The sequence below is a fragment of the Leucopleurus acutus genome, assembly GCF_964270905.1.
Source record: "Leucopleurus acutus genome assembly, chromosome: 13".
In the NCBI taxonomy this organism is placed as follows: Eukaryota; Metazoa; Chordata; class Mammalia; order Artiodactyla; family Delphinidae; genus Leucopleurus; species Leucopleurus acutus.
The window spans coordinates 69,562,602-69,588,518 of NC_139155.1; positions in this window are offsets into that span (position 1 = coordinate 69,562,602).

Here is a 25,917-nt window from a genome sequence, read left to right on the forward strand (position 1 = left end):
CAAGCAGGACGATGAACTTCTGTCCCTGGATGGTGTGCCTGGTACTGTGCTAAGGGCTGTGGGTTTCAAGATCATTCTGTCAGATTCAGTAGGGCCAAGTTGATCAAGCTGAATTCTGGGGACATAGCCTCACCCAGACTTGGTTTTGTCTGAGGGCCTGGGGACTGTACAACTTCTAGAAGTTGCTCATCTGCCCCCGTGCAAACCCCAGTCAGAGCCCATCTCTTTAGCAGGCTTGACTCCAAAAGACGGATCCAGAGAAAGAAAGTGGCCTGTTTTGATGTCACTGTTGATGTGGGTCTGAGAAGGTCTCAGCTCCACGCTGCCGGTCTTGGACCACTGAGGGTCTGTCCGTTTGTCCATTCATCCATCCTGTGGCGGTAATCTGAGCCATGTGCAGGGCCGGGGGACCAGGCTAATTGCAGGCTCGGGGAAGGCCAAGCAGAGATTAGCCCACAGTGAGGAGCGACGGCGGGTGTCTGGGGCCAGGATGGTACCTGATTAGTTAAATTGTCAGCACCTGCTTGCTTTTATCGCAAACATAAACACGGCCGCGCAGACGATCGCCGGTGATCCTAATGCTTTCCTCGTTTGCCACATCTGCAAGGTTCGGGGTCAGGCAGCAGGCAGGCTCAGGCCTGGACAAAACAGGGAGGCAGAGGGGTTTGGGTGAAAAGACGCTGGATTAGGGATCGGGGGAGGGAATTTACACTTGGTGAGGCCTCCTCTGCGGCAGGCACTGTGTGAGGCCTTTATATCCCCATGCAAAGCCATCTGACCCTCAAAACTTTCCTGTGAAATATTATGACTTTTCTTGTTGAGACTCAGAACAGTTAAGCAACGCCCTCCAACCAGGAGGCAGCCAATATGGAATCTGAACCCAGATCTTTCTGTCCCCAAAGCCCTCACTCTTTCTGCTCACTGGGTGTAGGGAGCCCTGGGGGGGTTCTCGCTGCAGTTTATTGAACTTTGCATCTGCAGTGCCAAGCCACCAGCTTGCGATGGCATGCGTGCTCAGGAAAGGAAAACACAGTTTCCGGGCCTCCAGACAATTTTCTAGGTGAGCACAGGCTCCTGTTTCCTCTTTCTGTGCCTCAGTTTCTACATCTGTAAAGTGGTCATCTAGTTGCCCCCCCTTCTGCTGTTGAACCCCAGGGAAAAGAAGTTAGAGTGCGGGCGCTGAGGTCAAGTCCAGCGCCAGCTGAAATCGTCCACTTGGGCTCCTCAGAGCTTCATTACACAGCATCATGCTATCTTGACCCGGGGACATGAATCCTGCAGGACCCCACCGGGCACAGACAGTATTGACTCTAGCCATTGCCCAGCAACTGGCCGACAAGACAAACGGTGAGGAAACCATTTGAAATTAACTCCGTCTCCATTACAGGCGCTTTTATTAAGATAGACTATTTGGGGGATGTTTACAGGAGAGAGCCTTTCGGTGCCGGCAGAAGGTCAGAGGGACAGTTGGAGGGAACTGCACAATTGTCATTCGAAAGCTTGGGGCACATCTCCCACATTCAAATGTGCGCCTCTTCCCCTCAGTGACAGAGGCATCAAGCCCGTGACATACTTTGTCAGAATTTCATTTGTCCGCGCAGCTTCGGCCCTATGCTTGGCAGATGTGGGCGATAGGGGAGAGTGTGAGTTTAAATTCCCTTCTGCGGTCCTTGAAAATAAAGTGGAAATACTTCTCCACCATGAGCACCGAGTTTCACCCAAAGAGGAAAAAGCAAAACGTGCCTTACAGCCTGGGAGAAGGGCAAATGTATATTCATCGTCCATGCACCCATCCAATCACGCATCCCCCTGTCTATTAATTCATTGGTTTATTAAATGATTCACAGCATCCTATCCACTTACCTTATCACTTTGGGTGTTTTTGGTTTATAACTACGTTTCTTTATTGAAGTGTAGTTGATGTACAATATTATATAAGTTACAGGTGTACAGTATAGTGATTCACAATTTTTAAAGCTTATACTCTAGTTATTGTGGAAACTAAAAAATACAAACTACTGAATATAGCAAAAAAGAAGCAGACTCACAAATATAGAGAACAAACTAGTGGTTACCAGTGGGGAGAGGGGAGGGGGGGAGGGGCGGTATAGGGGTAGGGGAGTAAGAGGTGCAAACTGTTGTATAAAATAAGCTACACTTTGTGTTTTTTGTTGGAATCCTGACTTCTCGTGTGTCCTTATGTACACCAGAGCCTCAGTTTCGGCATCTGGGAAATGGGACGATGATAGCCCAGGACTGCACTAGAGCTAAATGGGTTACTTTGAGTTAGACACTTGGTTTGCAGGATGGGCCTGGTGCTGTGATGGTGGTGGTGGAAACGTACTCCGTCCCACAGAAGTTAGGTTGCTGCTCACAGCCACACGGTGGGCGAGTGTGTCAAGCAGGTGGGGTTGAGCGCAGGGGATCTGGTTCTGGAGCCCACGTTCCTTCCCTTTGCCCTGCTCTTCTGCTAAATCTTAGTGCACGTGTTGCCTGGTCCTGCAGACCCAGCCCTGGGCCATCGGGCCCGTGCTTGAGTAGTGTTTGCCAAGCACAAATCCAAACTCAGATTCTTTGTGTCTCCTCTTGGACTTGTCCGGGGTGGGCTGCCTTCTCTGGGAGCCCCAGTATCCAGTACCGGTCACCAGTGGTGCTCATCGCCATCTTTTCCCAAAAGCAACATTAGGCAAAGACCCTCCTGGGTCCGAAGGACCACCCTGTTCTCCAGCCTTGGGCAAGCCCTTCTCTTCTCTCTGGGCCTCAGCTTTCTCCTCTGCACAATGGGCACCCAGGTGGTCTCAGAGCACACTTCAGACTCTGAAACTCTGATTTTTTTCAGTAGAGAGGATAGATGTCACTACAACCATGGATCTCCTCTTTGGATTGCCCTGGGGGTCCTGGGCGCACACAGCTGACCCTGACCGGTGCTTGGAACCCCCTTCCCCACCTTTCTGTCCCCAGGGATCTTTCCCTCCGTGGAACCCTGGGTGCCTGGGGGCACCTCCCCCCACCTCTGAGTTGCTCTCAGAATCTGGAGATTCTCTCGCCCTAGATCCCCATCCAAAGAAGTCACCTGCAAACATCAAAGACATTTCCTTCCCCTGGAATTCTCCAAGGATGGCAAACACCTTTGTTTCTTCTATGTCAAATTCCTTCCCTCCGTCTGGGAAGCCCTGTCAAGCCGGAAATGCCCCTTTGCTGTGGGCGACGTGTCACTCATGCATGGGCACAGGGAGGGGTAAGGGCGGGGGAGTATATTAGTGCATCATGATGGGCTCCCGCACATGCAAAATGCATTGGGGGTCTGGGGAGTGGGATGTGACCGGCAGGCAGAGGGGGTAGATTCTCCTGGTTGAGCTGAAGGTGGGTTTCCCTTGGCTTTGCCAGAGCACGGCTGTTCACTTAGAGAGAAGTGGAGAATTCATAGGGTGGTCTCAGAAAATGACCAAGTCAATGGCAAAGGAAAGAAAAGAACTTTCCAATATCTATATTTAGGAGGTTGAAGAAGGGAAGGAGGGGGGGATCAAGTTAGATTCTAAGAGTTCGCAGCCTAAGCAGGTCTCCGAGGCCCCCGGAGAGGTTGTGGGATCCAGATGTGGACGGGGAAGGCGGAGGGGGGAGGGGAGGCAGGGCAGGGGGGTGGGGGAGGTCTGTTCACAATTAGCCTTGATTTTGTGTGATGACATTGAAATTGTGGGCAAACATGAAAGCGGAGTTGGGAGGACATGTCTGTCCGAGCAGCCCGGGGATTAATCCGACGTGAAGGACACAGGCCGAGGGCTGGCATCACATGGAAGCATTTTGTGTGGGTTTTGATGTCCCGCCAGCTGAAGGGGGCTTTGCCGCTCAGGTTAAACGGACCCTCCACCAGCAGCCCAGTGCCCTGAAGGCTGGCCGACTCTGGCCGAGAGGTTAAGTCGAGAGCATCAGAAGGTTCTGCCTCCTGCAGGGCCCGCCCAGAACTGAAACCATCATGGCGGCCCTGAATGTCTGCACAAAGCCGGGCGTTGGGGGTACCCTGCCAGCCCCAAGCTCACTGACCTTGGGGCTGGCAGGGGGAGAGTCTGCAAGTTAGTTTCCGTATTTCTGATATTATAAGGGCTGGGCTGACCCATACGCCGGGGGTTTGGCAGGCAACAGCTTCCTAACAGGGCTCTGCTGGGATGAACCTTGACTGGGAATCTTGGAATTTTATGAACGCACCAGGGGCTGGGAGGGCAGGTGGGAGTCCCTGGGTCACCCACCACAGGCTCCAGCTCTGGGGGTGCCTCCTTGTTGAGCTAAATCCAGGAAGAAACATCATTTTGACATCACGCTGCAGTGAATGTTCGGAATAGAGAGAAAGGTGTAGCCCCAGGTACAATGCCAGGCACCACCCTGTACCGTGTGGGTATCCTCGGATGAGGGAGCCCATCTCTTCTGAGCCTCAGTTTTCTCATCCATAAAATGGGGAGAGTAATCCACCCTCCTTCAATAGGACAGCTGTGAGAATTGGATACCCACATGTTTGTAAAATGTTAGCATCTAATAAACACCCAATAAACAGTTGCCCTGGTTTTCAGCTTTCCTGGACATAGTGAGCAAGCGTGTAGAGCTGGTGCGCTGATCGGCGTTATTATTGGTGTCCTGTTTGTTAATATTCCGAAACAGTTTTGCTCATGATGCAGAGTGTGTCTGTTGCTGAAATGAAGACAAGGGTTCCTTTCTGTCCATTCAGGCAGCGGCTCAGCGTCAGGCCTCAGCCCCGCTGCTTGTGACCTAGGGCCCCATCACGTACCGGGCGGGCAGACTGCCAGGCATCTAAAGCCGTCTGGAAGCTCAGAGCCCCGCGGATGGGAGCAGAGGAGCGTTATTTCACTCAGTCCCTGTGACCCCTGGAGGTCCTTGGGGAAGCAGGAAGGAAGGGGCTATGTTTTGGTGGGGGAGGGGTCTCTCTGGGGGGGGGAAAGGAGTTGATGAAATTTCAGGATGTACCGAGGTCAGCTTCCAGCCGGCTCGTCTAGGTTAGAGAAAAGTGATCGCCACCCCAAACACGCTTCTTAATGAAGCACAGCCTGTGCTTACAAGCCTTTCCTTTCCGGCCTTTTCCCTCTAGGAGGAAATTCTAAATCCTGAACACAAATGACCACAGAATTATATTTACATGTATTTACATTTTCTATTCACGCATATTTAGAGAGCTGAAAGCAGGAGGGGAAAAAAGATGGAGGATTATTCTAAATGGAAGTAATGTTTCATAACTGAGCCTCTGACCATGTGGTAAGAGCAGGTGAAGAGAGGTGAATAGTGGTCAAGCTTGCCTCAGTTGGTGTTTGGGCTTTCAGTCAACACAGAACCAAGTCTGCCCTTCTGAGGAGTGGAATTAAATTGTACAATGCTATAAATATGACAAGATGTTTAAAGGAGAGATGGATGGGAAGAGGGAGATTGGAAGGTGAATTTCATATGGCTGCTAGTGAGGTTTGATCCAGCTAGGCTGGGGCACAGGATCTGCATGTAGGGTCTAAGGGGCTCATCGCCTGACCAAGTCAAATGCTGAAGCTGGCCTTGCACTAGTTTGCTGTGAAGGAGGAAGACACACGAGAGAAAGCCAACAAGGTCTGCACCTACGTGGGTACATTAGAGAAGAGAGAGGAAACAAGGCAGCTTGGCTGTTTCCATGCAATACGAGACCCCGACCCTTCCATGAGGAAGGGAAATAGAGAAGAGGGTCCCAGTGACCCCGCCCACTAGCAATCCTGGCTCAGCCTCTGCTCCAAGTCTAAGCAACTCAGGGTGCCTCCTCCTTCTGGGTGGAAGAGACAAGCTGGGGAAGGGTGGTATTGAGAGAGCATGCACGTCCCCTTTCCCAGCATAAAACTTCAGAGACACGGGTGAGGTCATCACAGGGCCATGTAATTGGATGAAATGGTCACCGCAGGCCTTGCCCAGTCCCCATGGAAAAGAGAGGCCCAGACACCGGGAGCTCCAGGAGGGCACTTCCGCAGGAAAGGCACCCAGGGTTATCTGTCTTTCTGCCCGTCAGGCTCCACGTGGAAGACCCTTGGAGACCTGGGGATTTGGAATCGAACTGGAGTTGCCGGAGCTGTACTTGAGTGGCCATTTGATGCCTTGCTACGCTCCGGGGCCGCGCTAAGCCAGCACACACGTATCTGATTTTGAGCTTCCCCGGAACACTATGGGGTTTCAGGAGGCTCCAGGAGGTGAAGTGACTTGGCCAAGGTCACTTTGGGTTGCTGAGGCTCAAAGCTAGCACTGGACCCAGGCCTTCCTGACCCCAATGATCAAACTCTTTTTAAAAAATTTATTTTTACCGAGATATTTTAATGTGCATAAAACGTATAACGTCGGCCTACGACAATATAAAGCAAAACAAACAGCCTCCTCACCCCTGAGCTTGAGAAATGGAATGTTACCCGTGCTGCCAGGGCCTGCGGACCCGTCCCCATTCGTGTCCCCTACCTGCTGTCCAGGTGAGTCCCTCTTCTGCATTCAGGTGTGGCTCTTTGCTTAGCTAGTGACTTACAACACGTGGAAGATTCTGAAATAATATATGGTAGGGGTGGCCCTTTTAAAACTCAGTGTAAATGGAATCGTACTGAGTGCTTCCTTCTTTCCTCACTCTGTTTTTGAGAGTCCTTCATGCCGTTGCCTGTGCTGTGATTCATTCATTAATCATTTTAAGGTTTTATTTCGAAATAGCTGAACACTCACAAGAAGTAGGAAAAATAATACAGAGAGTCCCCGTGTACCCTTCCTCCAGCTTCCCCCAGTGGTCAGTTCCTATTCAGTACGATGATCAAAACCAGGAAACTGACGTTGCTACGATACTCCTAACTCAGGGACAGGCCTTATCCCCAGGTCGCCAGTTTTTATAAGTGCTTTTAAAATTTTTTCCCCTCTTGTGTATGGTGCTGTGAAGTTTTGTGTAGATCTGAATGATCACCATACCAATCAGGGGTATAAGACTGTTCTGTCGCCACCAAAGAACTCTGTGGCATTACCCCTTCATAATGTGATGCACTCCGTTTTAGTGCTGGGTGCAGTCTCTCCCTCCACTATCTCACGATTGGTTCGTCTGTTCTCCTGTCCATGGGCGTCGAAGTCGGGTGGTTTCTGACTTCAAGGTCTCTTTTTTTAAAAAAAATAATTTATGATATCGCTTATATGTGGAATCTAAAAAATGGTACACATGAATTTATTTACAAAACAGAAAAAGAAAAAAAAACCAGAAATAGGGTAACAGATATAGAAAACAAACTTACGGCTACCAGAGCGGGGAAGAGGGGAGGGATAAATTGGGAGATTGGGATTAACCTATACACACTACTGTATATAAAATAGATAACTAATAAGGACCTACTGTATAGCACAGGGAACTCTACTCAATACTCTGTTATGACATATATGGGAAAAGTATCTAAAAAAGAGTAGATATATGTGTAATTGATTCACTTCGCTGTACCCCTGAAACTAACACAACATTGTAAATCAACTATATTCCAATAAAAATTTTAAAAAAGAAAATTTTATTCAAATTTTTTTTCATTTTTGATTGAGAAGTAACTGACGCCCATCACTGTATGCGTTTAAGGTGCACGGCAGGATGGTCTGATTTACAACTATTGTGAACGATTACCACCAGAGGTTCTGTTAACATCCATCATCTCATATAAATACAATAAAAAGAAAAAATAATTCTTCTTAAAGTGAGAACTCTTAGGAGCTACTTACTCTCTTAACTTTCCTACTTATCACACAGCAGTGGTAACTCTAGCCATCCTGTTGTACATTACATCCCTGGTCCTTATTTATCTTACAACCGGAAGTTTACACCTTCCTCTGATTCCTCCTCCCCTCACGCCCGCTTCTGGTAACCACATCCCTGATTTCTTTTTCTGAGTTTGGTGTTTGGAGCTCTCTTGACCAGCACGGCTCTGAGCATGTGTGTGTGCATCTTCTGGAGCACAAGGGCCAGGACACTTTTCGGGTGTATTTCTAGGAGTGGAATTGCTGGGTCAGAGGGTCTGTGCCTCTTTCCCTTGCTGCCATATCGCCAAATTGTTTTCCAAATGGTGAAGACAGTTCACACCCTCACCAGCCGCATATGACACTGTTTCTGAAGAAGCCCCAAGTCGGGGTCACAATAATAGCATCTGTGCAGAGCTGCTTCCAAAACCCGTTCACATTCCCCACCCTGGCTAACCCTTGCAGTCCCCTGAACATAGGCATAAGCTGTTCCCCACATTTGAGTACAGATAAGGAATACAGGGCTGAAGCGGCCCACCCGACTTCACTCGAGATGCGAAGTCCAGGCTGCAGGTCCCAGACCCGTGACCTTCCCAATCACGATACAGTCCATGCTTGTTTAGTTCTCACTATGGATCGGGGACCGTCTGAAGGGCTTCCTGTGTATTACCTCAGTTAAATTCTCATAATCCTACGAGTTAGGTACTCATTATTTTACTCATTTGATAGATGAAGAAATAGAGGTATGGATGGAGAGGATAAGCCACTTGCCCAAGACCACCCAGCCAGGAACGACAGTGCTGGGATTTGAACCCAGGTGGCCCCCTTGATATCTTGTCTGTCCAATCTTCTGCTCAAAGATGCACCCCTGTCCTTCTGGTGCATGACTTACAAGGGACCCTGCACTGGGCTTCGCAATTAGGAAGGCAGCCTTGGGTGTAGCAATTAAGAGGAAGGACTCTGGACCTGGTTCAGATCCCTCTCTCGGGCCCTTCTCATCTGGGAACTCTGAACAAGTTACGACCCCTCTCTGAGACTTCATGCAGCCCCAGTCAGGTAGCTGGCAGCATCTTGCAGTGCTGAGAGCACAGCTTGGCTGCGCAGGGGAGACACAAGACCTTGCTGGGCCTGGGTTGGTGCCTGGTGGGCACTGGAAGCTATGGAGCTCAGTGCCTGCCCCGAGCATCCCACGGGGATGTGGGGAGCATACAGAAGGCTCAATCCTGTTACGCCATTAGCTTGGGTGTTCTGGGGGCTGCGTGCTGCGCTGACTTGATGAAACCCAGCCCCCAAGCGGAACCCTGATCTCTTTAACCAGGCGGAATTGAGCTTGTAGTCAAGTGGCCTCTCTGTTGTGACTGGCTTAGTGCTGCTGAAGCGTCAACAGCAATAAATACGACACCAATTTGCTCTCTGAATGTTCTTATTTGCAGCACGCCATGCAGAAAAAATATTAACAAAAAGCAAACTCCTCACTCTTAACAGGTTGACGAGGGCCTCCTTAGAGTGGTGATGTTTGCCTCCATCTCCTCTCCCCTCTTCGTTCTTTCTAAAGAAGAAAGTTATCACTGGAGTTAAGCAGCCGCTGGTACCGTTCTCCTGGGGCACCAAGCTAAGAGAGGCGCACAGCTTGGGAGAAGAGGGGCCCGCGAGGAGGACAATGGAATGAAGAATCGCCCCAGGGAACTAGAGGCAGAGGAAGTTGGGAGGCCTGTCAGCTGAATGGGAAGAGCCTGGGACCCAGAGAACTGTCTTCAGGAGTGAAGGGGGACCCAGGGGTCCCGGGTACCAGGAAAGCTACTCCCACGTTCTGGGGCTCAGCTTCCACATCTGTAAAATGGGTTGCTTTAATGCCCTTTTCCAGCTCCAACACTCTGTATTTGCCAACATATTTTGTATTCTTTCCGATCCTCTGGGTCCTGACCTAGCAAGGATCTGAGGGCACGGGGACTGTTCTGTACTTACGGCATCACCAAGATTCTTGCGACTCCAGAATTCAGTTGTTTCGTTGTTCCCTGACTTGAAGTTTCCAGGCACATAGGAGCAGGAAATTGTAATAAGAATAATGGCAGCTAACGTCACCTGTGTAGCCAGGGCCAGCTTCATGGGCATGTGACTTGTGCTATCACAGAGCGCCCTGTGTTCAGTTTAATGCTCTACTGTCACTGACTTGAAATTCACAAATTTTGAACAAGGGCCCCTGCCTTTTCACTTGGCACTGGGCCCCACAAATTAGGTAGCCAGTCTCCTGGGTGCAGCATTTCAGAGAAAAGACTCTGGAGGCAAGAGGACTTGGTTCCAATCCTGGCTCGGCCCCTCTCCAGCTGTGAGACACTGGGCGAGTCACAGCTCCTCTGTGTGTTTCATGGTTCCCGTGAGTCAGGAGTCCCGACAGGGCTTAGTTGAGTCCTCGGCTAAGCGTCTCAGAAAGCTGCCACCAAAGTGTCCGACTTCGGCTGTGGTCTCATGTGAGGATCAACTGGGGAGAGATCTGCCTCCGAGATCACTCAGGCTGGCGGCAGAATTCATTTCCTCCTGGCTGTTGGACTGAGGGCTTCAGCTTTCTGTTGTTGGTCAAAGGTCACCTTCAGCTCCTAGACACCATCCACAGTCCCTTGCCGCGTGGGCCTCCCAACACAGGTAGCCTACACCACGGCAGCTTGCTCATCCAAAGCCAGTCTGTGACCTGGAGATTCCGGCAAGACAGGTGCTGTATTTTACGTAGCTAATCCTATACATCCCATCAACTTTGCTGTATTTTATGGGTGAGAAGTAAATGATGGGTCCCACTCTCACTCCAGGGGAGGGGACTATGCAGGAGCATAAATATCAAAAGGTGAGGATCTTGGGGGGCCACCCTAGAGTCTGGTGCCACAGTGGCTCATTCATTCATTCATTTATTCATTCATTCAGCTAGTTCCTACTGATAGCTTGCACTCTACCAGGCATGGAGGCTAAAACATTGAGCAAGACGGATCAAGTCCCTGACCTTGGAAAAGTATGCGGAGAGGGAAGGATGGGCCAGTGGGTGACTCAGAATCCCGGGGGTGGGGTTGGGGGAGGGCAGACTCAGCTCTGACCCTGCTGTGGGTGTTCTGACTTGACCTCAACCCTCCTGGGCTTCCCTTGGCCCCTCTGTCCCCTCTGTCCCCTCTGTCCAGTGGAATGCTTGCCATAGAGCCCTCCCTAACTCAGAGGTGACACGAGCCTGGTCATCACTGTGAGCATCTATTTAGCGGATGTGATCTGCCACACGTTAGCTGTGGTGTCCCAACTTACCTTTGCCACAGCCAGCGTCCAGGAACTGTGAGCCTGCTCTCAGCTGCAACCCCATTCTGCCACCCACGAGAATATGTTTGCCAATGGGCTCTGGAAAGAGTCAAAGGAGTGACTTTTGGGTGTCCTGGGTGCATAGAGAAGAGCTGGGCCGAGAAGGAGTTAGGAAGAGAGGTGATTGTGGTGGAGACCCGCTCTAGGGCCAGACTCCAGCTCTTTGAGACCTTGATCCTGGACACAAATGTCTCCACGTACCGATGTATTCATACCTGTAGAACCACATGAGGCCGCACGTGCAGGAGGGCCTTACACGTCGTTTAATGCACCACTGTTGCTATCTTGCTATTCTTGATCATTTTTGAACGCAGGGCCCCGCATTTCATTGTGCACTGAGTCCCCCAATCATGTAGCTGGTCCTGTGAGACCTTGGACAAGCCGTTTAACCCCCTGGGACTAACTCCTGATTTGGATCATCCTAAACTCAAAGCATCACTGCAACAACAATAACCTCATGTACACAAATAATTACTATAAGTTGCGTATACGGAGCACAGGCTTGTTCCTGGCTCTGTGCTAAGTGCTTGAGGGATTTCACTAACTGTCCTTGTTATCCCACCACAAAGGAACTATTATCATGTCCATTTTACAGATGAGGAAACCAAGGCCCAGAGTGGCAGAGTCACCTGCGGGAAGTTCATGGTGGAGCTGTGAATGCAACACGATTGGGATCCCCTCTGACCCCCAGCTCCCGCCGCTGCTGCCCACAGACTCCGCAGGGCGCAGGAGGTGCGCGTCCTGCCGCACCACCTCCTTCTGGGGACGCAGATGTCCAAGAGTAACGTTTCCGCTGTCTCCCCTCTTTCCTTTCTGAGCCCGAAGCATGAAAGCCTCACATTTTCAACAAGCCATTGGGAGAACAAACTGTCTCTCAGGAGGAAGGCTTTGTTTCTCCCCAGCCCCTTCCCCAGCACCGCCCCCACTTCCAGCCTCCCCAGCAGACCCAAGCCAAGACCTGAAAGATTTCAGCTGCTTTGGCAAGAGCAGCAGTGAGATCACAGGCGGGTCTGGAGAGTGTGGCCTGGGGATGGGGGCGGGGCCTGAGGTGGAGGGCGGGGCTCGTGGAGACGGGCAGCCTTCTGGGGCAGGTGGTGGGGGGTGGCGAGAGGGGCGTCCTCCTTTGCTGTGCCCTGAGACTGGGGGTGCTGCTAGCTGCTCCCTGCCCACCTCACCAGCTGGAATGGAGTAAGATGACCCGCCCCAGAGTCCAACCTCTGCCAATCAGTTGCTGAGTGACATCACGGCAAGGCCCCCCCCTCTTTGGGCCTCAGTCTCCTCTTTATAAAAAGGGGGCATACCTTTCTGCTCCTTCATGCTGTTGATGTGAAAAGCAAAGAGGAAAATGAAGAAACCGCGCTATCAATAAATCAAGAGCTTCCCCTCGCTGCCTTCTGCCTGCTGGCCTCTGCACTGGCCCTGCCCTCAGCCTGGAACGCTCTCCCCCAGGTAATCAAAAGGCTAGTTCCCACACCTGCCTCATGTCTTTGCTGGAATGTCACCTTACCCTGGAGACCTCTCCACCACCCCCATTTAAAGTCGCAGCCTGCACCACCCACCCTGGCACTCGCTATCCCTTAGCTCTGTTTTTAAAATATGTCACCTATCAGTTCCTAACCTCTAATGTATATTTTTCAAGCTTATTGGAGTGTAATTGCCATGTGCATTTAGAAAAGTGCCCCCACCGTCAACGTTGCTTGGCACACTTTGGCAAACCAAACACATCCCTGTAACCATCCCCAGATGCCCCTTCACGCCCCCTTCCTGCCAAACTCTGATATTTTATTTATCATTTGTATTGTTTGCACTCCCCCCGCCCCCCACTAGAACGGCGCCTGTTCATGCACTGTTTTATGAGGTAAGTACTATGATTGCCCCCATTTTATAGAAGAGGAAAACTGAGGCCAAGAGAGGTGAGGTCATGAGTGATGTGCAAATTGTAAGGTTCTGTGCCTGTGTAAGGATGTGCTCAGAAGTGGGACCCTTCCTGCAAGCACATTCTAGAACAACTCAGGAAGGCTGGTTTCTGGGAAGTGATGCAATGGGGCCATAAAAGGGCTTCATGACCCGCAGAGGTGGGGACCACTATCACTTCTTAGCAGAGAAGCCCTAATTTGGATAGTCACGTGGGAGCAGGGCAGCCTTGGGAAGTGGGGTGCCCAGGGTTGCCCCAACCTGACTCAGCCCTGCAATTTCAGGAGAGTCTCCGGGTGGCCCGTGATGTGTGCTCCTGCCAACCCAACCCCCAAGAGAGGAAGGAATTTAGGGGTGGGGAATTGAGAGATCAGCCAGAATGCAGTGTGGATTTAGCTGGGGAGCCAGTGAGGTCAGATCTGGGGGGAACCTAAGACTGGAGGTTTGAACCAGAAGAGGGTGGTTGAAATGAGACCCTTTGGCTGAGGTTGACATGACACGTCCTGTCCAGCAGAGATGACTGTTTTTCCAAGACGCCTTTGTTAACCTTTTTTTTCCAAGGTTAACCTTCCCAGCTCTGGCGCACTGGCTCTGTTTTAACAGCCATCACTCATTTTCATCAGTTCATAATTATTGATATACAGGCAGTATCCAATGGATTGGATTTTCTAGGATCCTGAACTGTGTCCTCTTCATCTTTGCATTCCCCACTTTGGGGACTGTGCTGGGCATGTAGGAAGGGCCCCATAAATGTGTATGAAGCTGAGGTGACTGAATTTCCAAGACTGAGAGTGTGCTTACTGAGGTGACCAGCTGGAAACTCCATCACCCTGGGCTATCAGCTCCCCGAAGGCAGGGACCATGCCTGGGCTTGCTTACTGCTGTCTTCCTGGCTTCTAGCATGGAGCCTGGTATATAGTTAGTATTCAGTGAATGTTTGTGAAATGAATGACTCAAAGACCGTCTAGGTAGGACAGTGAGAACTTTGGCCGAGAGAGAAATAGCCTGGGAGTCAAGGAACATGGTTTTGAATCCTGACTCTGCCTCCAATTCTCACCCTTTGACCTTGGGCAAGTCCATTTCCCCCTCTGGGCCTCAGTATCCGCACCTGTAGAATGGGGGCATTGGAGATTGAGGCAATCTCCAGCTCTTTCATGCCTGAGATGGCCATCATCAGCCTGAGAAACTTGCCTTGGAAGGGGACACAGGGCAGCCCTTTCCTGTCTGTCCCAGGAGAGGTAATCAAGGCGTTCTCAATTTTCATTTGTGAAATTGCTAGGGACGTCTGAGCATGCAGGGAATGCACGTTGTCCCTGGAGACTGACCTCTGGCCTCTGATTGATCGGGAGGTATTTTCAATGCACATTTCATGGTGGAGTAGCTCAGAGCACACTGCACTGGTCCCAGCCCCACAGCTGCTCCGTGCTGGGCTCTCTAAATACACGCTCTGCCTCCTTCTGACCCAGGCCTGGAGTGGCCTGTGCATGTTGGTCCAGTTGGTCAAGAAGACCTAAGAAAAGAGAGTCTGGGGGCTCTGGGAAGACAGGCGCCAGGGGTCTGGGCTCTGGTGTGTGGAACCCACCTTGGCCTGCCGTCTCTCAGGCTATGGGCCTCTGTCCCTAGACTGACTGTACGCTGCTGAACCCACCACTAATCATGAGACTGGGCTGTCCTTTGCCTATACCTCTTGCTACAGAAGTCCTACCACTGTTATTGATAATAATAACCAACATGGATTGAACTCCTGCTATGTGCTAAGTATTTTATACACCTGAACTTAGAAGTTGGGGGTAAGAGCATGGAGCTTTGGTTTTAGAAAGACCCAGGGTCCAAGTTCCATCTGAAGGCTGTTATAAATCTTTTAGTCCCCGTAGTGTTTAAGTCTCCAGAACCGAGCACAACTGCATTCAAACCTCAACCTGCCACTTCGCTCCTTGCTTGACCTCGAGCACAAGACTTCAGCCCTCTGAGCCCCAGTTTCCTCATCTGTGAAACGGGTATAAAAACATTTGAGGATTCAGTGCACAGAGAGTGCTTGCCATGTTGCCTGGCTGCAGGGAACACTCAAAACCACTCCATCTGTGAGAATTATTCTCCCTTTCTAGTCGCTCCCCGCCTCCAGCAGGTGTAACCGGTACCTTGACTTCGAAGGTTCCTTGTTCTTGGACTTCACTGGAGCGGAGTCGTGTGTGTTCTTTATGCCTTGGTTTCTTTTGCTCACCCTGCATCTTTGAGATTCACCCCTGTGGTTGTGGTTATTGGTAGTTTGTTCATTTCACGGCTGGGGAGTTTTCCATTCTGCGAATCTTCCAGAGTCTGTGCTCCATCCATTACTGATGGGCGTCTGGGTAGTTTCTGGTTTGGGGTTATTAAGAAGAGCCCGCTGCCAGCAACCTCCTGTGGGTCTCTGGGGCCCACGTGCCGCTTTCTGTCCAGCTTCATTAGATCCCGCCGAGCAGCCCCTCAAGGGGTGCACCAAGGGTCCCCTTTCACGTTCAATTTTTTTTTTAAGTTGACGTGAAATTTACATAACGTAAAACTCACCATGTTAAAGTGAACACTTTGGTGGCCTTTAGTACATTCACAGTGTTGTACAACCACCACCTCTAGTTCCAAAACATTGTGATCACCCTAAAAATAAACCCTGCACCCGTGAAGCAGTCTGGAGATTAAACTCCTCATTCTGTCTCCCCGCCCAGCCCCTGGCAGCCACCAGTCTGCTTTCTGTCTCTATGCATTTACCTACTTTTGTTATTTCATATCAGTGGAATCATACAATGTGTGGCCTTTTGCTTCTGGTCTATTTCACTCAGCATCATGTTTCGGAGGTTTATCCACGTTGCAGCATGTGTCAGCACTTTGCTCCTTTTTATGGCTGAATAATGTTCCACTGAATGAATGCATGGTACTCCATTTATCCATTCATTGGTTAATGGACAATATTTTAACAATTTAACATAAAGGTCCAGAACATACGTATCTTTAGAAAAATTCAAGCTGTTGGGAGAGTTTAGTGCCAAAAACAAAAATCACCCTCTCTCCCACCCCTTCCCCAGATAACCACGGTCAATGGACCGTCGTCATGAACCTACACACACATCAGACACATGCACACGTGGCCTGGTGACACAAAGGAGATGCTGCTGGGTGTCTTGCCTTGTAGCTGGCTTTTGTCCCCTCCCTTCACAGTCCCTGGAAAGAAGGTGGCATCTCTATACATCCTCCCCTGGAAATCTGAGATGAGGTGGCTTCGTTCAAGGCCCCAGCCCATACATAGCCTGGAACATTCTCCCTGTCACCTGAATCTGGGCTGCAAAGGTGTCTCCTGGCGGGGGGGGGGGGGGGGGGGGGGGGGCGGGGAGGAGGCCTGGTGGCAGCTGGGGACCAGGTGGGGGCCAGGAAGGTAGTGGGGAGGGTCTCCTCTCCTGGGAGGCCTTTGCTCCTTTCCTCCCTCCCCCCACGACCTTGAATGATGCCAACCCAACCTGTGCGGTGCTGGGGATTTCAGGAAAGCATCACTCAACCCTCATTTCTTTCTATAAAAACCACTCCATTCTTCAGTGATTCCTCAGGGCTACATCTCCTTGGTCAGTGACTTTTAAAATAATTTTCTCCCCTTTTTTGTCCAGCTGCCCCCCCACCCCCAACCCCCCAGCCCCCCCACCCCGGGCTCACAAAGCTTTCTAAAATGCTTAAGAATAAGATGCAGACTTGGGGGAGGGTGGGAGGGGAGGGGCCTGTGGGGCCCATGGGAGCCGGGGCGGGACAGGCCAAATTCTTCAGGGGTTGGATTTCCTCCAGGTCGGCTTCCCGCGCGGTGTCTCTCCACCTAAAGAAAACAAACTGAAATCCAGTCCAGGCGGCTACCTTGGGCTCTTTTCACCTGGTGGATGGATGGTGCAGCCTGCTCCCTGGGAAAGCAGCTGCGGCCAGGATCTGGGGGGCATCTTGTGACCCCCATTGTGTCTGCAGACTCTCAGCTGGGGACTCAGTATAGGGTGCAGCCAGGAGACCTGGGGACAGGCCAGTCCATGGCATTGGACCTCTGCTCTTACCCAGAATCCCATGCTCCGAAGGGCCCCACACTTTGTTTCACGCTCTGCTGTTGCTGTCTTGAAATTCTTAATACATTTTCAAACAAGGAGTCCTGCGTTTGCATTTTGCACTGAGCCCAGCTATCAGGCAGCCATGTTTTCCTGGGGGCCTAGTTATAGCCTCAGCCATGTCACCTTGGGCCTGGCACACTCATTCCCTCTCTGAACCTCAGTTTTTCCAGCTGCAGAATGGGAGGACCTATTTGCAACTGGCTAGGTGGAATAACTTATGTGGAATGATTTTGGGGGTACCACCATTCCTACCCCAAATCTCTCCTTTTGAACTCCTCAAAATGCCTGACAGGCTGTCATTCCAGTCACTTACTCTCAGAGCAGGGTTCCTGGGACAGCAACATCGGCTTCACCTGGGAACTTGTTAGAAATGCAATTTCTTGGGTCCACTTAGACCTTCTGACTCAGAAACTCTGAGGGCGGCCCCAGCAGTCTGTGTTGTAACGAGCCTTTGCAGGGGATATAGATGTTGACAGTCTCTGCTGAACTATGGGATCCCAGCCTGGGAGTCAGGGAACTGAGAGCTCCTTCTGGGTTCAGATAACCACCTTGCGACTTCAAGCAAGTTCCTCCCCTGATCTAGGTCTCAGCTTCCTCATCTGTAAAATGGGCAGGTCGAATCTACCTTGCCAGTGGCTGTGAGGGTGACACGCTGCCTTGTGCGCAGTCTAAAGCATCCCAGGCCAGATCAGTTTTAAAACACTTTTTTTTTTTTTTTTTTTTTTTTTGCGGTACGCGGGCCTCTCACTGTTGTGGCCTCTCCCGTTGCGGAGCACAGGCTCCGGACGCGCAGGCTCAGCGGCCATGGCTCACGGGCCCAGCCGCTCTGCGGCATGTGGGATCTTCCCGGACCGGGGCACGAACCCGTGTCCCCTGCATCGGCAGGCGGACTCTCAACCACTGCGCCACCAGGGAAGCCCTAAAACACTTTTATGAATAAGGAAATGAATGACTCTGACCCCCCTGGTTACCTGTGTGGGCTGTCAGCCCTGACCTCGGTACCTGCAGGTCACCCTCTCCTTGGTGCACACTGGAAGCTTCTCTAACCCCTAGAAAAGGATTTTGTTGGTTTGTTTTTGGCAACTAATAAATGATGAGGGTGGTAGAGAGCAAGCTGGACTTCTGAGTCCTCTTTCTCTTCTTTAAAGAGAAATGCAATTGGACACATTTATAAACTTCTCCGAACCTCAGCTTCCTCATCTGTAAAACAGGGAGAGTATTACCCGCCTTTCAGAGTTGTCGTGTAGATAAATAAAATGATTAGGAAGGGCTCAGCCAGGAACTGGAGTGCAAGTGTGGATCAATAAAATATTCATATGATCACGGTTACTAAAAGATCATCATCAGTACCTTGTTTTAGGGGGGCAGGGATTCTAAGAGCTAGAGCCTCCCTCTTGGAGAGTGTCATCTGAGCAAAAAACCTTGAAAGTAGAGACACCAAGATGCTAAGACCCCTGCAGTCCGTCCCTGCCCACCCCAGGTCTCCCTCCATCCTCACAGAGGCCCCGAGGAAGGCCGGGCATTCAAGACTCCACTTTCCAGGAGGACCGCAGTCCCAGGAAGGGGCTGCACTTGCCCAGTCAGGAGGTGCAGACCCCGTCTCAGCTGCTGTCAGCCCAGCTCTTGCCAGATTCCCCCTGGGCAGGGGAGGGTGGGGTACATGGATAGTTTGATGTGTGCATTTTAAGGCACCTCCACTCTCAGAGTCAACGGAGGCTGCAAAGATGACCACAGAAAGAGATGCTCCTACAGCAGAGCGATGGAGCAGTCTATGGATGGGTGCTCCCCGCGCAGGTGGGGGCCAGGGCCTGGGGAGGCTGAGAGTGTCCAGGAAGCACAGAGAGCAGGTCAGCTGGTGGCCCTGGTACCTCCACCCTCAGTGGTAACAGATTGGGGATGACAAGGTTGGGAGGAGGGAAGGGGGAACAGAGGAGGCAGAGTCCCTAGGACTTGGTGGCCAGGGGCAAGGGTGAAGGGGCAGGGGAAGGGAAGCTACACAAAGGCAGCCTTGGGGGAGGGGAGGGAGGGAGGAGGGGCGTGGGGTCCCCATGTGTTTTGAGTTCTGGGCTGTTTGCTTTGGAAGGGCCTCCAGTTAACTCCTTCCTGCCTAGGGGGGCGCCCGAGGCTGGATGGAGATGGAGAGTGCTGGCTGCTGGCAGGTGGTGGCCAGGCCGGGAGGCTCCGGCTCATTTTTCATACCTGGCAATCCAAGGGGTGTTGGTGTGATGGCAACAAGGACCCCCGCCAGGGCTGGGACTAGGCGCCTCCTTAAAACTTGTGCCCTGGGCACCTGGCTGGCCTCACCCCAGTCCTGCTCTGGCCCTCAACCCTGCTCAGATCTTCACACCCGCTCAGCTCTCTGCCCGTGCTGTGCACACTCACCGACACATAGTCACACTCATTTTCTCCCCTAGCCTGCACCACGCCCTCCACGGGATGGGGAAACTGAGGCTTGGAGAGTGGCAGGGACTTGCCCTCGGTCACTCCGTTAAGCGGCTGAGCCAGAATTCAAGTTCATGTCTCTTGGGCATCAGGGGCTGGTTTAAAAAATCCACCCCCTTCTCCAGTCCGGGGTGTGGCCGTGGGTCCAGCTGGAGGCCCAGAGGATCCTCACCCCCATCTCCCGTCTCCCTTCTGTGGGGTTGAGCCACTCCCAAGTGTCTTTTGTCCACACTTGGCCGGAGTTCAGCCTCTGCAGTGAATCTTTGGAGCTAGAAAAATTGCAACACAGACTCTAAGGGCTTGGAGGAGTGCAGGAAGGGGGGACCCTCCACCCCTGGACACCCTCGGAGAGAGGGCGACCCCAGCAGCCACCTCTCAGATATCTTCCTTGGGAGACCCTTCAAAGGCTGTCATTTTGTTTCTATCCACATCTTAAATTTTTTTTTTTTTTATTACTAGACTGAAAGGAGGTGACCGAGGCCCCAGGGCTATAATGACAAGAGCTAATATTTACCGAGTACCTGTTACGTGCTAGGTCCTGTCATCCGCATTTCACGGATGAGCAAACAGAGGCCCAGAAAGTTGCTGCCGTTCAGCCCCACTATCTGTGGCCAAGCCACGGGTTTGAGCCTGGGATGGGCTAGATGGTTAGTAACTCCTACAGCTGCATCACCCATTTTGGGTTCTTCCTGGTGCCCCTAGGACCTCTTAGCAGCTCTTCACGGGGTTGGGTGGAGTCAAAGTTTGTTGACTGAGTCATCACACAGAAGGGCCTCTGGCTGAAGGGCAACTCCAGATTTCTTTTCTTCTTCAGTTTGGGTGATTCTCAAGGTCACCACTGGTAGTTATCGAAGCTCAAGAGAGACTGGATTTCAGAGTCAAGTTCTTCCCACCTCCTGATCTCAAAAATCATAAAGTTTTCCTTGCCTCTGAAAACAGCTCTGATGGCTTTGCTGCTGGAGAGAGCCAAGGGCTTTCTTAATCCAAAAGAAACGACGTGGTCTGGGGGAAAGGATCCTTTCTCGGGAGTCAGGCGCCCTGGACTCCTGTTCTGTGCCCCTCACCTATGGCTTTGGGCAAGGCCATCAAGATCTCTGGACTTGGGGGCTCCCCACCAGGAAGTGGGGGACGACTCTCAATCCAAGGAAACAGAATACGTCTTGAAGAGCCTGCTGCAGCTTGGAATAGAATCTAATATGCTCGCTTAGGAACGTGTCAAGGAACCTTGGGGCAGGACGGCAAAGCGAGACTTCCTGGGTCTCTTTGGCTTCACTTTCCTTCTCTGAAAATCGGGGCGACAGTACCCACCCCACCAGAGCTGGTGAGCTAATGGATGGAGGGACCTTGGCGCAGACCTGGTACCCAGCAGGTGTGCAGGGACTCAGAGCAATCAGCTAAATGCTGTTCCTCCAGCCGACAGTCCAGTTATTAGGGCAGGAAGGTCCTTAGAGAACCTTGGTTCACTTTGTGATTGGGGAAACTGGGGCTCAGCATGGAGGGGATTTTCTAGGGCTCAGAGAAATGAGTGACACAGCAGGGGCCAACCTGCATGTCTCCTAAATCTCAGGCCCAAAGTCTTACTCCCTAGCAGGCTGGGCCCCATCAAGGGAAGATGAGGAAGATGCTCACTGGCCTTTACACAGTGGTATTCATACCACTGCACGCTTAGCTCTCGCACGTGAAATTTCTTCTAATTCTGACAACACCCTGTGAGGCAGGTGCTATGGTTACTGTCGTTTTATAGGCGTGGGACCTGAGGCTTGGAGGCCTTGAGTGGCGGGACATTTGGGTTGTGGGGCACCTGTAATTCTTGCAGTGGGTCAGTGGCAACTCTCTGCCTTTCTCTCCCACTGGAACAAATCCACTGGAAGGCCAGGGAGGGAGGATGATGTCATTAGATTCCACACTCAATGAAAAGAAACAGGAACGAAATCAGTCTTCGGTGTCAGCACTTGGACTGCTATTGGCAACAAATGGTTCAGGACATAGTTCACAGCCAAGGGTACCAGGGTGGGCCTTAGTCATCATGTGCTAAAAATCAGAAGTGACGCTGACATCTGCAGGGCCCCAGAGCCACGCAAGGGACCAAGGTTAGGTAAACGTGGGGGGCTTTGTGGAAAGATCTGGGGTGTATAGACAGCAATGCAAGGTGGGCCTCTCTGTGACCTCAGGTGAGTCACTTGGCTTCCTCGGATCTTGGTCTCCTCATTTGTGAAATGAAAGGGTTTGGAGCAAACAATACCTAAGTTCCCATCTGACTCCAGTGCCCAGGACAGGGTACCTTATAGGTGGGTTAAGAGGGTGGGCATCGGAATCTAGCAGTCCAGGTGAAAACCCCATCCTCTAAGAGGCTCAAGCAAAACAAACCAAAACAAATTTTAAAAATTAAAAACACAAAAGATCAGGGGGAGTAGGGAGTAAAAAAACACTGGCTACAGTCATTGGCATAAGCTTCAGGAATGGATTGATCCAGATGTTCAACTAGGGTCACAAGGGCTCCATTTCTCTGCCTCTCCAGGCTTCTGCTGTTTTGGCATCAATCAATATGAATGAACACAGAGTAAAATTGGGACCATCATGCCCCAGCCCATTAATTCCAATTCTATTCCCCTCTCAAGAGATCAATTCATTCAATACCTTGATATGTCCTTCCAGATCTTTTTTTTTTTTTAAGTAGAAAAGAATAGCTTTATTGCTTTGCCAGGCAAAGGGGGACACAGCGGGCTCCTGCCCTGAAAAACTATGTGTCCCCAGATCTTTCTTAAAAGTGTTTTCATCTATCGCCCACACTCCCCAGCATGGTTTAGCTTTTCCACATACATGAGACTGTACTTTAGGTGTAATCATTATATTTGACAGAGCCTTTAATGTTCACCTAATATCTACGTACTCCCCCGATTTCCTTGCAATTAGGCAGAGCATGTGACCTGCAGCCAATGGGCGATGTGTGCTAGAGGGGTTGTGAACCCTTTATGCCCATTCCTGCTGTAGTGAGCATGGGGCCGATATTGAGAGAGTGGAGCCCCTCGGTGGACTCACCCTGGATCCCTGAGTCACTGCATGGAGGGTGGCTACCCTGGAGAAGGACTGAACTTACATCAGACTTTGTATGAGTAAGAAATGAACCTCTTTTGTATTAAGCCCCTGAAGTTCTGGGGCATATTTGTTATTGCAGCATAGCCCGACCTATGCCAACTAATGTATCATGTAGCTTTGTTTGTTTTATGGACATCTTTCCCTGCCCTGACTCATACATAGAGCTCACTCTTTTTAAAATCTGCATAATATTCCACAACTTCCGCAGCATGGCTACACCTTGGCTTATTTGACCATTCCTCATTAAATAATTTGTAGATTATTTGCAATTTTTTTACTATTACAAACAATGGTGCTTAAACAATGCTATCGTAGCCTTGTACATCCTTATACTTCTTTGTGCACATTGCTTGCTGGGTCAGTGGGTGTGTGCATTTAACATTTCTATAGATATTGCCAAATTACCCACCAAAAAAATAATACCGGTTTTTACTCTCATCAACAGTTTTTGAGAGTGCTTGTTTGCTGTGCCCTTACTATAATATCCTGAATGAAGGACATTGTTGATCTTTCAATTTTTGTCAATGTGGTAGAAGAGGGGGTCTCATCTGAATTTGTGTTTCATAGCAAGTTTTTTTTTATAGGGTTGGATTTTCCAGCTATCCTGGCAGCTTACCCCTACTTGTTTGGGAGAGAGAGATTCTGACTCCCAAAGATAGATTCTGGGGATGCACACACACACACACACACACACACACACACACACACACACACTCGGACAGGGAAGTGAGACAGACATGATGGAGGTAATGAGAGATGCTGAGACACAGGTATAAAGGTAGGTTCTGAGACTCTTACATGGCGGAGCTGGAGACGCCCAAGAGAAGAGAGAGAGAGATAGAGAGAGAGAGAGAGAGCAATGCACCCGTCTCCTGCTTCTCCTCAGGTTCCCACACAAGCTCCCCCATCAGTCTCACTCAAGAAGCAGGGCTCAGATCCCAAATCTGGACCCCCATCACCTCTGCAGCCAACAGCTGGGGGACCAGCCAGCATTTGGATCAGGGCTGGGGCTGGGGAGAGCTTCTGGCTCTGTTCCTGTTGGCCTGGAGTCATGAGCCTGGCTTGTTTGTATCGTTCTTCATGCTTCTTCCCCGTATCTTGGTGGTTTTGGCTCTGAACTAACCCCCTCCCAGCCAGGGAGGAGATAACTACACTCGGTCTGGGCCTCTGGGGCACTGGGAAGGACGGCAGGAAATAGCCAGAGCATTACACGCCTCCCTGCCCTCCGCCGTCCGATCTCATTTTCATAAAGTGTGGAAAAAGAATGGGGTTGTTCAGGGAGGCTTGAACATTCGGAGTTGCTTCCTGTTTTCTCTCGAATTAATCCTTTTCCGCAAGACACCGTCTCTGGGCCTGTCAAACCCTGTCTTCTGCTGGGTGTGTGTTCTGCGTGTCTACACAGGCCCGTGCAGATGTGCACACACTTGTGGGCTCTGGATTCAATGAGCCAGTTGACAGACAGACCTCAGGAACACTCGAGGTGGACCCCTTTTCTCTTTAGATTCTTGCAACCTCCCAAGAAAGAAAGGAGTCAGCCAGACGCCTCTTCTTCCACGCACCTATCCTGTGGAGCGCAGGACCCAATAGTATATAGTAGGAATGAATGATTGAACTCGGGCTACCCTTCTATTATAGAACTGGGAACAACTATGGTCCGCAGAGGACAAGGGACTTCCCAGAAGTTATGCAGAGTGTCCGTGGCTGAGTGAAAAGGTGGAACCCAGTCTTACTGGATCCCTTGTACAAAGCTTATCTTAGGATATCAAAGAAACCAACAATTACTGAGCAATGACTTCACATGTTTATTTCTTAGGAGCAATCTATAAAAAGGAGCCATGATTTCTCCGACATTATTGACGGAGAAACTGAGGTTCAAGGAGGTTAGAGCTGACTCAGGGTCATTCTGTGGATGATCCAGGATTTGAGAGTCGAGGGGGCTGTTTCCAAAAACTGATTATTTTGTTCAGGAGGGCAGGCCAGTAGCTGGTGACGGCAGAGCTGCCAGGCCAGGGTGCCCAGGCAGCGAACAGCATTTCCGGTTGAGCCCAGTTGGCCCAGTTGTTGGAAAACAGAGGAAACGTGTAGAGGTTCCCAGAGGGGTGGGGTGCCCACTGCAGCAGCATTGCGGGCCACACCTTCTCTGAATCCCCAGTCCTCCCTGTGTCCTCCCCCCTGGCTGACACTCACATCCTTGTGCACACACCCACACCCACTCTCACACACGCTCACATGCAAATGGGCACCCCTAGGCTGGAGGACTTCGGAACCCAGACCTCGTCTTTATCTCTGGGGTCACCTGGTGACCTCTCCAAACGCAATTACTTTCATCTGTAAAAGGGGGTGAAATTCCTAGGGATGAGTTAAGGATGCAGTGCGACATGGCCCGCTGGTCCGTAACATCAGCCGAAGTCATTGCGCACTGCCCGTCCCTCTCTCACCTCAGTAGGGTCTATTGCATCCTTTCCTCTTAGGAAACTTGCTCAGCGCACATTCTCCTAGGAGACACCTGAACGGTCCAGTTCATCCTTCCCAGCCAGACCCCATAAGTCCCTGACCAGCCAATGAGTGGCTCACTCTAGGGTGGATGCCATCGATTTACCCAATCAGTGTGGCCAAGGGCAGGTGACATGACCCAAACAAAGGCTACTTAGGGAGTAGAATAGGGTTGGTAGGTGGGGATCCTCCTAGAAATGGGTGAGGGTGATCTGGCTCCCTGAAACCAGCGAGGAGCAGAGAGGGAGAAGCAGAGGCTCAAACCCTGCTCTGTCATCTGGGGGCCTTTGAACAAGTCCCTGGAATGAAGCTCTGTGGTGTCATTTGCCAGGTGGCATAATAATAAGGATGGTGCTGTTTCCCAGCACCACTGTGTATATCAGCTGCAAAACTCAAGCCAGACTGTTGGCACAGACTTGGCGACAAGTAGATTTTCATTCAGTACCTGTGGATTCCCTTCGACTCCAGAGTTCAGACACTGAGGGGTTTGGATTACCTCCTCTCAATCCTTTATTGAAGACAACTTGCCCGATGCTGACAGCAGTTTGAAGCCAGAGGCTTCATCTAATTTTAAGTCCCAGTGTTTAAGTCCCAGATTTATTTTGGTCCATGAACTGCTGCTCGGCACCTGTTGGCATGCAGGTTGGAATGCAAAGTCCTTCTAATTTTAAGCGCCCACAGGGCAGGTCTAATTTCAGATGGCTCCTGTGCTGGGGGCTCCCAAGGGGATGCAGGCTCTGTCCTTTGGAGCACCTGGGGCGAGGCGGGTACAGATTGGGCTGGTGAT